The sequence below is a fragment of the Ambystoma mexicanum genome, chromosome 1p, assembly GCF_040938575.1.
Source record: "Ambystoma mexicanum isolate Mex_15411 chromosome 1p, UKY_AmexF1_1, whole genome shotgun sequence".
Classification (NCBI taxonomy): Eukaryota; Metazoa; Chordata; class Amphibia; order Caudata; family Ambystomatidae; genus Ambystoma; species Ambystoma mexicanum.
In genome coordinates this window covers 2702099-2717889 of record NC_090921.1, presented here as the reverse complement: position 1 = coordinate 2717889, position 15791 = coordinate 2702099, and the positions used below count along the sequence as shown (strand labels likewise).

General features: G+C 48.9%; 1 long non-coding RNA gene across 1 annotated transcript; it reads right to left on the bottom strand.

The window, feature by feature from the left end:
- Positions 1-13408: 13408 nt before the first annotated feature.
- On the bottom strand, positions 13409-14662 carry LOC138569440 (uncharacterized). The gene is made up of 3 exons (XR_011303290.1): positions 14534-14662; positions 14328-14436; positions 13409-13985 (listed from the first exon to the last, which is right to left on the bottom strand). It is a non-coding gene; the product is annotated as an uncharacterized lncRNA (long non-coding RNA).
- Positions 14663-15791: the final 1129 nt, after the last annotated feature.

Sequence of the window (15791 nt, the reverse complement as noted above, 5' to 3'; positions counted from 1 at the left end):
GTCTGTGTCCATAGCTAGCACAGACCCAAACACACCACTAACACACCACATGACTGAGAGGTGGCTTGAGCCCTGTATCCAGTAGCTGGTAGCCCCATGCTCTAAATCATTCCAATGCATCGGTCTAGGAAGGATGAAGGACCGAGTCAGCACCGCTGAGACTCGAACCCGAAGTGTAGACTATGCCAGGCCGGTACCCTTCCGGCCGCTTGCAGATGTGTCCAAAATCTTCGCCGTATTCACAGGCAGCACGCAAGGAATGGAGCCAACATCCGGTGCATACTGGGCTGTGTGTGTCTGAGGAGCTGGTGGTATGTGACATGTCTGTGACAGAACAGAGCCCCGCACTTTCAAATACTCTGTCACAGTCACCCCACGACAAGAAGCAGAGAGTCCTCACAACAAAAAAGGAAGGCTAGCCCATACTGCCAAGTGCTTGCCATCATTTCCAATAAAGATGTGTACACAGAGCACGAGGTAACGGCCTTTCTCAAGATGGCCATACCAGCAAGAGAGGGGAAAACATCAAGCACAGTCCTCCCCTCTCCTTACCTTCCCCCAGAGAATGCAGCTGACATCCGGTGCATCCTGGGCCGTGTGTCTCTGAGGAGCGGGTGGTATGTGGCATGCCTGCGACAGAACAGAGCCCCCGCACTTTCAAATACTCTGTCACAGTCACCCCACGACAAGAAGCAGAGAGGCCTCACAACAAAAGGGAAGGCTTAGCCCATACTGCCAAGTGCTTGCCATCATTTCCAATAAAGATGTGCACCCAAAGCACGAGGAAAACGGCATGTTGAAGGAGTCAAAATGGCCATACCAGCAAGAGAGGGGAAAACATCAAGCACAGTCCTCCCCTCTCCTTACCTTCCCCCAGATAATGCAGCTAACATCCGGTGCATCCTGTGCTGTGTGTGTCTGAGGAGCGGGTGGTATGTGACATGCCTGCGACAGAACAGAGCCCCCGCACTCCCAAAGACTCTCTGCCACTGTCACCCCACGACAAGAAGCAGAGAGGCCTCACAACAAAAGGGAAGGCTAGCCCATACTGCCAAGTCGAATCAAGATGGCCAAAACAGGAGGAGAGGGGAAAAACATCAAGCCCAGTCCTCCCCTCTCCTTACCTTCCCCCGGGCCGTGCAGGACCCGGGACACAATGCTCACGCTGCGGTCCGGAGCCCAGCAAAGAACCGAGCGAGGCAATCCAGCTCAACTGTGACCCCAAGCCCCGCAGGGGGCCCAGGAGCAGTGCCGCACCTGAGGGAGCCGAGGGCCCCGCCACACAGCCCCCCCCAGGGGGCCAGCAATCGGTGCTCCCTGGTGCCCCGCACCGGGAAGAAAAAGTCCAACCTGCCGGAGGCAGGAAAAATTGAAACTGAGTGACATGGATGTGGGGGAGGAGTTATAGGGATTTAAAGAAAAAGAAGAAGGTCCTGTGTCGGAGGCGGGTGCCTCATGAAGTAAGTACTGGGACGAGGAAGAGTGGACGTGGAGGTAAGGGTCCTCATACATTAAAAGATGATCAAACTACATTGGGTGGACATAACAAGCAAATACATGAAAGCGATGATGGTAAGAACGCTTGCAAACGACATGTGATATATATATTATCCATTACGGAATGCCTTTCAGTTTACTGACGTGCGCGCGCTGCAAATTCTATGTCAAGACTCGGAGGCAAATGATTATGCTCAGTTCTACTCTTTACTTCTCGAGCAGCCAACAATAAAACTCATTAAACATCAAACTGACAAAGAACTACATTGTCCATGAAAACGTATGGGAATTTGTAGTTTGTGTTTCATAGGTTTATTCATCCACGTGATGCCTCTAGTCCAATTACGTCCTCAAAGTCCTAAAAAACTTCACCGACTTCCTTCTTTCCTCCTCTTTCTTTGCTGCTCGAGCAGCTGAGCTAAGTGCATTTTTACAAATTACTTAATGTGTGATACATAATGTGTGACAGTATGATATTGGTGATGGAAGTTTAGATAGGAGTGCGGCAGCGTGCACGCAGCGCAGATACATTGGCGGAGCTTATCCACAGATAGGGCGCGACAGGACGAAGGCTCCTGCGTACAGGGCCTCGGTAGGAGGCAGTGCCACACGGAGGTTCGCACTGGGCGCGACGGGACTTCAGAGGTTCCAGCGCCATTGCGAAACATCCGTGGGCACAGGGACAGTTAGGAGTGTTTATACATATCGGAGCACAGCGCTCAGGATATATACGAACAAGCACGTGCGGAGGACTCATGGAATGTTGCTGCATGTCTACGGCGGTCATAGACAATGTTACAGCAGGCCACCTAGCGGCTTCAAAAGCACACCGCAGGCACGGCTAAAGCAATGGCTGGGGGCAGGACAACGCAGAGGGGCGCAGTCCCATGAGAAACTGCAAAGCAGCAGTGGAGCTGCCTACAAGCTGCCTAAAAACAAATAAGTGACCCAAAAAGGAGGTGAGGCTCTGTATACTGACGGGCACAGTCCCATGCAAAACTGTAGAATCAATTGGAAACAGACCTGCCTAGCTACAAATAAAAAGAGAAATAGACAGGGGCATCCCAGGCAAACTGCATAAGGACACAGAACCCGGCAAAGGTACTAACCTGAGCAGATACTCAGAGGAAGACTTGGATGGCCCACATGTGAGCAGCATGAAAATGAGCCAGGCAGCGCAAAAAGTCATGAGTGCCAGCAGAGGCCCCAGGTGGGAGGAGAAGGGTATCATGGAAGACCTTGCGGCTTTCTCTCAGGGAATGGCGGAACTGTGGATCACGGGCAGGGGCAAAGGGGGAACTAAAAAGAAAACCTGTAGGGTTTGTAGCAGCCAGACCACAGAAGAACAAAGGTGGGAAGAGATAGGCAAGGTCAAGAGCCAGCTACGACCGAGATGGCTCAGCGGAAACCTCTGAGGACGACTGCATGAGCTCTCTAGATTCACAAACCTCTTCATCGAGCGATGGGCGGGAGCCCAGGGGCAAGACAGACAAGCCTGCGAATGAGGAACCTCAGGGAAACGAGTTTGACCCAGATGCCTTAGTACACCCAACATCATCAGAAAAGGGACCCCCCAGAAAACATGACAGCCTACTTGAAAAGGCGACTCAGTGGCCCACTGAGTAAGGAGGCCACGAGCAAGATGAGGGTGCAATGACCCAGACCCAGAGTCCCAGATGGTGTAGCAGAGACACCCAAAATTGACAATCGTATGCTGACCTACAAGTGAAGGTACAGCAAAGATGTCAAGAAAGGCATAGATCGTTCATGGAGGTCGTGCCAGGACAAATTGCTGGACGTGGTCGGCCCGAGCATGAAAATTTGGCAGCTGGCAGAAGAGGCCAAGCAAAAGAAGGAAGCTATCGACCCAATGATCCTCTCTGGCTGGACCCAAAGGGCAATATGTCTTTTGCGAAATGCGGACAGCTCCATAGCCACTGAGAGAAGAAGATCTATTCTAATGAAAATAGACTCAAAGTTGGGGGAACCGGCACCATCAGAAACGGAGCGGCGGCCAAGAACAAACTATTCAGTGAGATATTCTTCAAAGACATGGCGAAGTTTGCCAGTACTTATGCCTCAATGGCCAAGCGCAGGCCTCCCTTAAGAAGATTTTTGTGAGGACTTTTTTTGATAAGGCTGGCAGAGGCAAAGGCCGCTCTGCCAGGCGATACCCATATTACAGGTCCTCTGGTCATAGAACAAACTGGAGAGAGCAGGAAGACCGACGGGCCAACCCCTTCTTCCACTCCAGGCGAAGAGGCAGAGGCAGAGGCTTGCGAGGCAGCGGCAGGGAGCAAGAGCAATATGGCGCAGGTGAGAAAAAAGGGAGCTCTAGCAGAGGCGTTAAAAGCAGGGATACCTGGGATTCCAAGATGGCGGCCATCGACGGAGGACGCGTCTGATCGTCTCTCCGCTCCGTGCCGTGACAATAAGCCCATCAACGAAGTGGATCGAGTGCATCCCCGGGTGAAATCATGTCAGCGGGGTGACAATTGCACTGTCCCCCCTCTCCCCACGGAAGAACAGGAGGACCGCTGCCGGACTGGTTGAATTGCGCCATATGCGGACCCTGACAGCGGGAGAGGCCGCGGTCCCCCGCCCAGCGGCGGCTGAAGAGCAGACTGCGGGTGGCCCCCCTCCCTTTTGGTGGTGTTGGCCCGGCCCGTGGGATTGGTGTCTCCTGCGTCTGGAGCGGTCCCCTCCCGGGTTTGAGAGTGGTGGCCCACGTGTGGGGGCTCCCCCCGCTGAGCAAGAGCAGCGTAGGACCGGGTCGGCTGCTGGCCGGCTCCTTTCCCCGCCTTCGCCGAGGACTTGCTGGGGTGTGGGTGGAGCTGTTGGGGAACAGGGTGTGGGGAGAGAGCCGCCCAGAGAGCAGTGAGCAAATGGCCCCTAAAAAGGACTCGTCGGACGGCGCTTAGTACACTGCTCAGCAGGAAGCAGTCGTGGCATCCCCGTCGAGTTTACGGAACGCGGTCTACGAAGGTGTGGGGAGCCAGGAGGAGAGAGACGCTCGGCCTGGTGCCCGTGCGAACGGGGGGCCCCTTTCCAGCAGCAATAAATTGGTGCTTGCTCCCATCACCACCGAGGAGCGTCATTCCTGACACTCAATAAAAGCAGTAGAGCTAGCAGACACGGGAAAGAACACTTTTGGCGGGCTGCCCCCTCCTTTGGGCCTCAAAGTGCGGCCCCCCAGGGACTATCTGAACGCGCCTGCTGGAACTCCCGCACTACACGGTCATTGGGCTTCACAGGAGTATAAATGCTTAGCACGCAGGCCAAATCCTCCAAACGATCCTTCCTGCAGAGAAGCCAAAGCAGGAATCTAAAGCAGTTTTGGGGGGCACAGCACGACAGCTCTTCCACATCGGAAGACTTTCCCCCGCTGGGCCCCACCTCCATACGAGGAAAGATAGAGGACAGTGTAATGAGCAAAGAAGAAATGCAAGTCTGTTTTAAAGAATTACAAACACAATTGCTCAGCTCCGTTCAAGAGCAATTTAAAGTTTTGTGAGGGGAATTGATGCAATCAATCCATGAAGTCCGCCAGGATGTTACTAAATTGGGGGACAGAACGGACGCAGTCGAACGCACACTCCAACAAGTAGTGCATGACTCTCAGAAATCTGAGGAGACATTGGACAGAATGGCCCAAACCACAATGTATCTCGAACAGCAATATGAGGATCTTGAAAACAGGTCGAGGAGATCCAATATTAGAATAAAAAAACTACCAGAAACGGTTGGGGAGCTAGACCTGAAGCCCACAGTAACACAATTGTTCGTAGAGATGCTGGCTGAAGAGACGGACCCAGAGACTGGGATCGACCGTATCCACAGAGTGGGGCCAAAAAGAGGGTCGGAAGCGGGAACTGGACCCAGGGATGTCCTGGTAGCCATAACATCTTATACTCAGAAGGAGCAAATACTGCGGAAGGCCAGGCAGTCTCCCCCGACAAGAGTGAACGGCCAGTAAGTACAGCTTTACCAAGATCTCGCCTAGTCAACCCTGCCCAAAAGACGGCTGATGGGCCCGGTAGTCCGCCACCTAATTGCAGCCACGGTGAAATATAGATGGACTTTTCCGTTTGGTCTCCTGTTTACATGGGAAGGAGTCCAGCACAGGATCACTTCCTGTGACGAAGGAGAAATGCTACTGGGCATAACGCACGAAGAAGATGGGATGCGCTAGGGGTCCCAGAGGAAGCTTAAAGGGCCACACCAACAGGAAAAATGGGATACGGCACACAAGAAGGGTAGAATGAGGAAGACCAAGTAAATCCAGGGATGGGCCAAGAGCTCCCCGAACACAAACTAAACTTAGGGCTATTGATACAATACCACCTGGGGAGAAGAAAAGCGATCGATGCACTCGATAGACAAATAGAAGGCCATGGAGAGGCAACGGAAGGAATCCTATGGAATATCCCGTGGGGTTTAGGACTCCCCATGCAAGGTTAAAGAGGATAGCCACAAGCCGGGAGCGCTGGACCTTTCGTTCCAGGGCACATAGAAAGCCGGCCCTGACCTCAAGGGAGTTATTGGGGGGGTGGAAAATGGGACAGGTTCACAGATCAGAGATTACAGGGCGATCACACGACAAGACACAAAGTGCACATGACATACGAGGCGGATACGGCGAAACAACTTACCAATCACTTAATGAACATAACTCATAAGACTCCGATAACAGTCCTCTCGCAGAATGTAAGAGATATGAATACCCCCATACCAGGAAACGCATATCAAGAAAAGTGATAGAACCCGTCTGAAGATCAAGGGTGCAGGGCACATCTTCCAGTCAAATGCGGAGGGAAAAAGGGCAGGAGTCATGGTGGCCGTAATGGACACTCTAAAAGCACAGATACACGACCACAGGTCAGACAAGGAAGGGAGATATGTTTTTGTAAACATTAAGGTAGCAACGAAGCGGATCACCCAGGCGTCGGTCTATGCCCCCAACGTGGACCAAGAAGCATTCCTTAAGGACATGCTGCGATCCCTTGAACAGTTTGCGACAGGAGAAATTATATTGGGAGGTAATCTAAATATGGCCTGAAACCCCGCCCAGGACAGGTCAGGTAAATCCAACGATGGATCAAAGGCCCCTTCAGAAGCACTCAAGAGGACATTTGACACCCTCTCCCTGTCCGACGTCTGGCGGGCAAAATACGGAGACAAGCGGGGATTCACGCACTACTCCCATGTCCACAACTCCCTATCATGAATAGATTACATATGGGCCTCCACAACCCTCCTGGGGGTAATTAGGGAAGTGGAGACGGGCCCCATTGTTCTCTCAGACCACACCCCAATAACGTTGTCCATGACCTTCAAAACTGGGGAGGGTAAAGTGTGGGCATGGCAATTTCCCTCTGAACTTTTGCAGGATCCAGTGCTCGCAGAGGAAATTAAGGAAAAGATCGATACCTACTTCGCGGAAAATGACACGGGGGAGACCCGAGAGGATATCGTGTAGGATGCCTTTAAGACGGTTCTAAGGGGAGAATTGATAGCAATGTAATCCAAGAGGGATAAGCAACTGTCACAATCGGAGAGCGACCTGGAGCCTCAGTTAAGAGACGCGCAGAGATAAGTTGCGGCTCACCCCAGAAGGGCCAAAAAGGCGGCCATGCAACACATTCAGGGCCAGTTGGAACTTCTGCATACCCGAAAGGTGGGCCGCACGCTCATGAAAACAAAGCAGAAAACTATATCCTCGCCAACAAAGCAGAGGCCCTACTCGCCCGGCAGCTTCGAGAGAAGACCACGGAAAGGTCCATACTGGCTCTGGTGGATTCCTCGGGTATCCGGAAAACGACAAATGAAGAAATGGGTGAGATTATGAGATCCTATTTCCAGAACTTGTATACCACAGACACACCAAAAGAGGAGGATGAGGAACTATATCTCGAGAGAGCACCACGACTATCGGAGGAAATCCGGGAAGCTCTGCAACAGGATATTTTGCAGGAGGAAGTGTTGCAAGCTATTAAGCAACTCCCCCAAGAACAAAGCACCAGGCCCGGATGGATATACCGAAATCTTCTACAAGCAATTTCGACCTGTTCTGGCACCCAAACTCACGAGATTATTCAACACCTTTAAATTTAGGGGCCCTATTACAACATCAATGAATGAGGCGAAGCTAGTGCTCTTTGTGAAGCCGGGAAAGGATCCTGCCCTCCCAAGCTCTTATAGACCAATTGCATTAATAAACTTAGATCCAAAGCTCTTCTCCAAAATTCTGGTGAATAGGCTACTGCTGGTGGATGCGGACCAGTCGGGATTTGTTCCCACAAGACAATCGGCGGAAAACACTAGAAGAGTGTGTCACATAATAGAGAAGGCCGAACGCACGGACATGGAGGCTATACGGGTAGCTTTGGACGCGGAAAAAGTGTTTGACCGCGTAGAATGGTCGCAGCTCTCTCGAACAATGCAGCATATCGGCTTCGGGGATTCCTACCTGGGGATGATAAGATCGAACTATAAAAACCGCTCCCTGAGAATCGCCATCAACGACTACTTATCCAAAGCTGTCACGCAGACGAAGGGCACAAAACAGGGATGCCCAGTCTCCCCCCTACTTTATGCATTGTTTCTGGAGCCCCTCCTAGCAATGATTCGACAGCATCACTCAATCCGAGGAGTCCAGATGGGCTGGGTGGAACATAAAACAGTGGCATTTGCTGACGATATGCTTCTGGCTCTGACGGACCCGGCTGGATCCCTCGCCACTCTGATGAACGAGCTGGAAGCATTTGGAGCAATTTCGGGCCTTAAAATAAACAAAACGAAATCTGAAGTCCTGAACTTGTCGGCGGATCCCGATACTATCTCTCGTATAGCACAAGAGCAGGGAGTGAAACTGGCGCGAGAAAAGATCACCTATCTCGGAATCAAACTCACCCCGAAAGTGAGCCACCTTTATTCGGCAAATTACCCGGAACTACTCACCCACCTCCAGAACTTGCTGATGAGATGGACGCCTCTATCCACTTCTTGGTGGGGGCGCATGTCGGCAGTGAAGATGTTGATTTTCCCTAAAGTATTATACTACTTTCAAGCCCTCCCGATTAGGGTCCCTCGGCTGTTTTTTCACTCCCTGAACAAGTTAACATCTGCATACGTGTGGCAGCGTAGGAGACCGAGGATAGCAATGGCCACAATGACGGCAGCAGCTAAGGAGGGGGGCTAGTTTACCCACACTTCAGGGGGTACTATGAAGCAGCACAACTGCGAGTCATCAAGGAATGGGTGGCGGACACCCCACAGACCAAGTGGGCATATCAAGACATGGCGGTGGCAGGGGGCCCGCAATCAAACCTCCTGTGGTCCCACAAAAAACACTGACACGTGAACACACACATAAGTGAGCTACTATGTGCTCCTCTTGATGCTTGGGACTCAGCGATAAAGAGAGGAAATTTGATGACACATCCCTCCCCATTTACTCCACTCTTCAACAACCCTGACTTTCCACCGGGGATGGATCCAAAAGCTTTGACCTCCTGGAAACAGGCAAACTGCATTAGGATTGGCAATATGTATAAAGGCAAGGTGCTCAGATCATTTGAAGACTGTGTGCAAGCTCTGGGTGTGGGGAAGACGGAGAAATACCGTTATACTCAACTGTGCCATTGGCTAACCACCCCAATCAATGTTGAAGCAGGAACAAGAGATCTCACGCAGTTCGAGGCCTACATGATCACGGACCCAGGCACGCGGGGTCTGGTTTCTAAGCTCAATGGTTATCTGAACTCACAAGGAGAGGACATTAGATGGCTATACATGAGGAGATGGGAGAGGACTCTTGGGAGGGAAATTCCGCATGCCCATTGGGAAGGAACATGGCGGAATATCATCACCTTGACGAGATCCATCCACCTGAGGGAAATGTGGCAAAAAGTTCTGCTGCAATGGCACATAACACCGAAAAGACTAAAAGACATGTTTCCCAACACTGATGGCTTATGCTGGCGTGGATGTCAACAGGAAGGTGACTGGGGTCATATCGGGAGAACCTGCCTGAACGTCGTCCCCTTCTGGAATGAAATCAAGGCCCAAGCAGGGCAAATGGGTCAAGGATCGGACCGGCTGGGGGCCGATGTGTGGTTGGCCGGCATATGGGACCCCGCTCAGAAAGTATACTCCAATCGCCAGCGGAAGGTCATCATGATTCTAGTTGTGGCAGCCTGGTTGGTCATAGCCCAAGACTGGAAAAAGCAGAACCCCCTGACACAACTCCAATGGCTGCGAAAGGTATGGCATTTTGTAATTATGGAATGGATGACATGTAAACTCCAGGGGGCCACTGAGAACTTTCATTTGGACTGGGGACCAGTTATCCAATACCTCCAAAGTGACTTTATGCTCCAAGGGTGCCCCCATACTATCTGCATTCTAAATTTGTTTTAATGTTATGTGTATGCTGTGTTCTTTGCATATGAGTGATCGCAATGACGAAATGTCTTCAACCCAGCGGAACCAAAGGGTGGGGGCTGGAGGGAGGGCGATAAGGAGGGAAGTTACTGAAGATGTTCTATGTTACATTTTGAAACTTAATAAAAAGATGTTAAAAAAAAAAGCAGGGATACCTGCGGTGGGAGGGAGAGTAGCACTGCACACGCAAAGATGATTAGAAATATCTTCAGGCGCATGGGTTCTGCAGACTGTTTGGGGGCTTCTCTTGGAATTCTCGCAGGAACCAATACAAGAATTCCCGCCCAACCAGATAAGGTTCAACAGAGAAGACGAAATACTACTAAACAGAGAGGTAGAACAGCTAAGACTAGAAAAGGCCATCAGCCCGGCCAGCAGAAACCAAAAGGGATTCATAAGCAACTTGTTCCTAGTGAAGAGCAGGCACAAGGTCAGGCCTAGTGATCAACCTCAGAGCACTGAATTCATTCTTGGTGTACAGAAACTTCAAGATGGAAGGAATTCACCAACTGAGGGACATACTTCAGAAAGGGGACTGGCTAGGGAGGATAGACCTCAGGGATGCTTACCTGATGGTACCTATTCATCAGATTCGGGGCAGGCTGTTAAAGTTCCTCTGGAAGGGGCAGAGATGGGGGAATATACCTGGACAATATATGCATTATGTGCCAGGACAGGGAAATGATAGTGGAACAGGTCAGGATAGTGACAGAAATGTTACAGCAGCTAGGTTTTCTGATCAGCTGGGAGAAATCGGAATTAGCCCTGCCCAGTCAATGGAATTCATGGGGTTCATTCTGGAGACAGTGCAGGGCACCCTCAGTCAGCCCCTAGAGAAGGTGAACTCTATCAAGAGAGAGATAAAAACTATGATGATAATGGAAATTATTTCCCTGAGAGACAGCCAGACTGGTAGGCCGACTGTCATCCTCGATTCAAGCAATTTTTCCAGGCCCTCTGCATTACAGGGCGTTGCAACGGTTGACGATAGAACATATCAGGAAGGGATTATCTTACAAACAGAGGATACCCATATCTGAGGAAGCGAGAATAGAGCTAGAGTGGTGGTATCACCACATGGAGGCTTGGAATGGCAAAGCGATATTTGGCTTCTCCTGGACCTTGTGATATAGTTGGAAGCCAGCTGCTGGGGCTGGGGAGCCAGGTGTGGTGACCAGTCGACCGGGGGAAGATGGTCGAACGAGGAACTAGCCCTCCATATCAACTGTCTCGAACTGTTAGCAGGATCTTTCGCAGTACGCTGCTGAACTCGAGAAGGGGTGAGAAGCGCCATCCTGCTCAAGATGGACAATGTCTCTACAGTCAGCTACATAAACCAACTGGGAGGGACGAGATCCAGATTGCTGGCGGAGATAGCTAAGGACTTTTGGGATCTATGTCTCCAGAAAGGAGTCATTGTAACGGCAGTGCATCTGCTGGTAGATCAAAAACTCGAGACACTGGAGGGACTCCAGCGATTGGCAGCTGGTGGAGTTAGTTTTCCAGAAGATCATGCATTGGAGAGGTCTGTGTCGAATGGACCTGTGCGCTTCGAGGTTGAACAAGAAGCTCTCCAGGTATTTCAGCTGGAGACCAGACCCAGAAGCGGTATCGATGGACACCTTTCTCCAGGTCTGGGGAGCAGTGACAGAATATGCATTCCTGCCGTTTGCCATGATAGCACGAACTGTGGCGCAGGTCAGAAGACAGGAAGCGACAGTGATTCTAGTGACCCCCGATTGGAGTGGTCAAGCTTGGTTTCCAGACCTGCTGGAAATGGCTTGTGACATTCCAATTCTACTGCCACACAGACAACACATAGTGCTGGGTCCGACAGAAGAGCATCACATACTGGTTCAATCAGGGAAGCTGAATCTGATAGCATGGGCTATTTCAGGAGAGCCTGGTTCAAACTGGGACTTTTGGGAACAGCTCAGGAATTCATCAGAGAATCCTGGGTTCCGGGCACCGGGAAGGCTTACAGAGGGGCATGGATTAAATGGAGTAATTGGTGCTTGGAGAGTGAAGTACATCCCGTACGAAGAGATGTGATTCACGTGGTGGATTTCTTGGCCGGTCAAGTGGCGCAAGCCAAGGCATATAAAACAAATAACACTTACAGATCGGCTATATCGGCCGGTCATGGTTTTGCAGAGGGGAAACCCGTGGGAGAACACCCCTTGGTTTGTAGACTTCTCAAGGGAGTTAGATGTATGAGACCTCCGACCCCGAAATATTCCCGCCTCTGGGATGTGAGCGTGGTATTGAGAATGTTCGAGTCATCGCAGGACACTGAACAACTATCTAGGAAAGCGCTTTGGGCGAAACAGACTATGTTATTGTGTATAATTTCCTGTAAGAGGGTTTCAGAAGTCAGGGCTTTAGAGGTGGACAGAAAGTCCTTTTCACCCACAGGAGTTACATTCTACATACAGAAGAGGACAAAGACGGGTATTTGTATGTTAGATTATGCAGAGGTTCCAGAAATACCCAGGGTGTGCCCGGTCAGGTGCCTTAAGGCTTATGAGGTCATGGTTGAACAAGTCAGGCCGATAGAGGAATCTCAACTGTTGATAGCGGTGAAGAAGCTTTGTAAGGCGGTGGCGTCAGCCACGTTAGCAAGATGGGTAAAATGGTGCATGGGCCAAGCGGGCATTGATGTGGGTCAGTTCGGAGCTCACTCGACTAGAGAAGCCATGGCATCTACGGGCTTCGAGCAAGTAGCACACCTGGGGGACATTTTGAAGGTTGCTGACTGGTCAAATCAAACGACTTTTAAGAAATTTTATTTTAGGCCAGTAGATCAAGTGGCTTTGTTGGTGGTAAATAAGATCTAAACAAGCATGATCAGAGCGTTGATATAGAATACAGATTTTCAACACATTTGTTACAGAAAGTCATGATTCTGAGGCAAAGGATTATTCCACCCGTTCAATCGCTAGATAGTGGTATGAGTGATAACAAGATGTTTATCGGTGAACTGCTGCTAATATTGAACATGTCACATATTGATATATGCGATTGCCCACCCGTTATAGAAGAGTCGTTTCATTGCTGTTATATATTTTGACAGGAGAGACCAAGAGGAGCTCCAATGCACCGGGAACTCAATTGAGCGCACAAAATTATAACAAAAAGGAAGTTCCCAGAAAAACGTGAGTTTAAATATCATTTGAGCCGCTACCAGTACCTATTCAACTGAAAGCAAAAACAGATCAAATCATTCAATTTACATACACGTGTTTTTGTCACATCATGCAGATAAACCTCTATAACCATTGAGAAGGTATAAAAATATAGAAGTTTTTATTATTTCAAATGGAACAGCAGATATAGCCGGTTGCTAGTTACGTACATAAACAATATTAACACAAATAAGTGAAGAAATGTGTATGCCAATCTGTACAAGAAAAAATATACTTTCAATTATGTAAAATGAAAAGGGACAAAATAGTGAGAGGGGGAGAGAGGAAGGAAGAACAAGGAAAACAACATGAGATGATACAACAAATGTAGTCGATTAAGCAAAAAAAACAAAAAAACATTTATGTTATTGATGGTTTTTATCCATCCAAAAATTTCAAAAAGGGCAGTGCAATTAGTCACCAGAAATTGAAGATATGAAATCACAAAGGAAAAAAAAGATTAGCTATGACTAACTAGCCCTTACTAACTTGAAAGAAATTTGAATTATTATCAATTAACACATCCAAGTAGTGTTTTTGTTAATACAATTAAAGGTACATAATGCCGTACTTAGGCAATTAAGCAAAAAAGAATTAAGCAACAATGCACAAAACAGTTTGTGCAATTGATTGAAAATGATGTACACAGTTGCTTTAAGCGTGACAAAAACCACATAGGTTATGTCACAGGCTGAAGTAAGGTACTACGCCTTCCGCTAATAAGCGTGTAGGGCCACGTCTGCTGGTGCAGGGTACTTGCGTACCTACAGCCAAGGCGTGGCGGCAACAGCGTTTCGGTGGTATAGGACAGTTGAAAACCACCTTCCTCAGGTGATAAATGATGTTAATGTTCAGCCCCTACAAACAGAATCAAATGAAAATACATTAAATGAGATAGTTTCAAAAGAAATTTGAAAAGCAGCTTGAGGTTTCGTCGTGCATGGTGGGTTAGAAATGCCACCAAATGTGGCTAAATGTCAGGCAAACCGTCCTTGTTAGGCTAGCACAACAGGGCCCCCATCCCTACAACTGTCCAGCTGGACACCATATCCCCTAAGTTCATTTGAAAGAGCGAAGAACACCGTGAATAATTGATACAGAAGAACAAACCACAAGGAATGGTTTAAAGAATAGTTGTAGCAGCCATCACCTGTGTGCAGGATAAGCAGTGAACCTACAAAGTATGAAAACAATTCATACCTAGAAAGGTGACAAAAGAGCCTCCTAAATGTGCCTGCAGCCGTCAAAGTCCTGTAGCTGGAAGACCACAAATGGAAAATATCGATGTCTCCAAGGTGCATGGGCACGTCTGAAGTAGAACACAGACATAGGATTAAAAATAGAGGCTGAAATGCTTCCCTTTAATAAATATGGGCATGAGGTTCGTAAAGTAAATGTGAACAGACCTTAGTCCACAGATCGGCAGTGCGATCGAGTATGATGTTGCACCGTTCGATTCTGGCATAGATTGATAAGGAGAGCAGGTTGCTTGCAGCATATCAGAAGCCATCCACATGCACGTCAGTGCGATAACTAAGGACAAAATAGAATGTACGTGAAGCAGATGCACGGCAACGTGGGTCGTGGAGCAACACATAGTCAAATGGACATTTCTTACCTGTGCAATATTTCCAGCTGGAGAGAGACCAATGACTGGGTCCCCGTCTGTTGTTTGTCACGGTACGTCTGCCTGCAAAGCACGGAAGAAGTGACTCTTCCGAGGGCGTGGCTAGGGTGGCAATGGCATAGAAAGAGGACTAAAATAGTTACTCTTTCATTGCGACCAAAGTAAAGATTGAAAAGACAGTGAAAGAGTGAAGAATTGATCATCCGGGGCATGAACAAATGCATGCATATGTATAAAAAATAATAAATAAGAATATGTATATAAACACACACACCGCCCCATATGTATTAAAAATAAATGTGAAAAGAAGGCCTAATGACATGAAAAGTAGTAAATAATAAACAAGCTAAGAATGGGGCAATGTTTCGTGGGTCAAAAAGACCAGCAGGTTGTTAATGGTGGCACAAAAAAATATGCTGGACTGTACTGTGAGTTGCATTACTCCAGAGGTAAGGTAAGGCGGACGTAAGATGTTTAGGCCCTGAATTTACCACCAAGTTGGGAATGCCTCATTTAGGCCATTTTCGATTGTGTCTAATTCAAAAATCCAGCGTGCCTCCTTATTGGACAGTGCCTGCGGTGGGTTAGAGGCGTTCTTAACCACATCGATAACCCACCACCGCAGGTCATCAGTGGTGTGGCCATATTCCATATAATGGCTCAATAAAGGTGAGTTAATGGCTTTTCACCTGATGCGAGTACGATGTTCCGTTATTCGAGTGTGCACCTGTCTTGTAGTTTTGCCTATGTATTTCAACCGGCACAGGCATTCGATGCAGTAAATCACCCATGGTGTTTTACAGTTTGAGTGATGACGTATTTCCCAGATCTTGCCATGTAGCGGAAAATATTTTATTTTTACAGTGAATTTACAAACTGAGCAGGTGCCACAGGGAAAATGTCCCGTCAAAGGGCGGTGGTCCCAGCTTGATGTAATAGATCTGGAGGATTTGTGTTGTGTAGACGCATGGACCAATTGGTCTTTTAAATTTTTCTGTCTTTTCATTGCAAAAATTGGCAGCGGTTCTGCCGGTAAA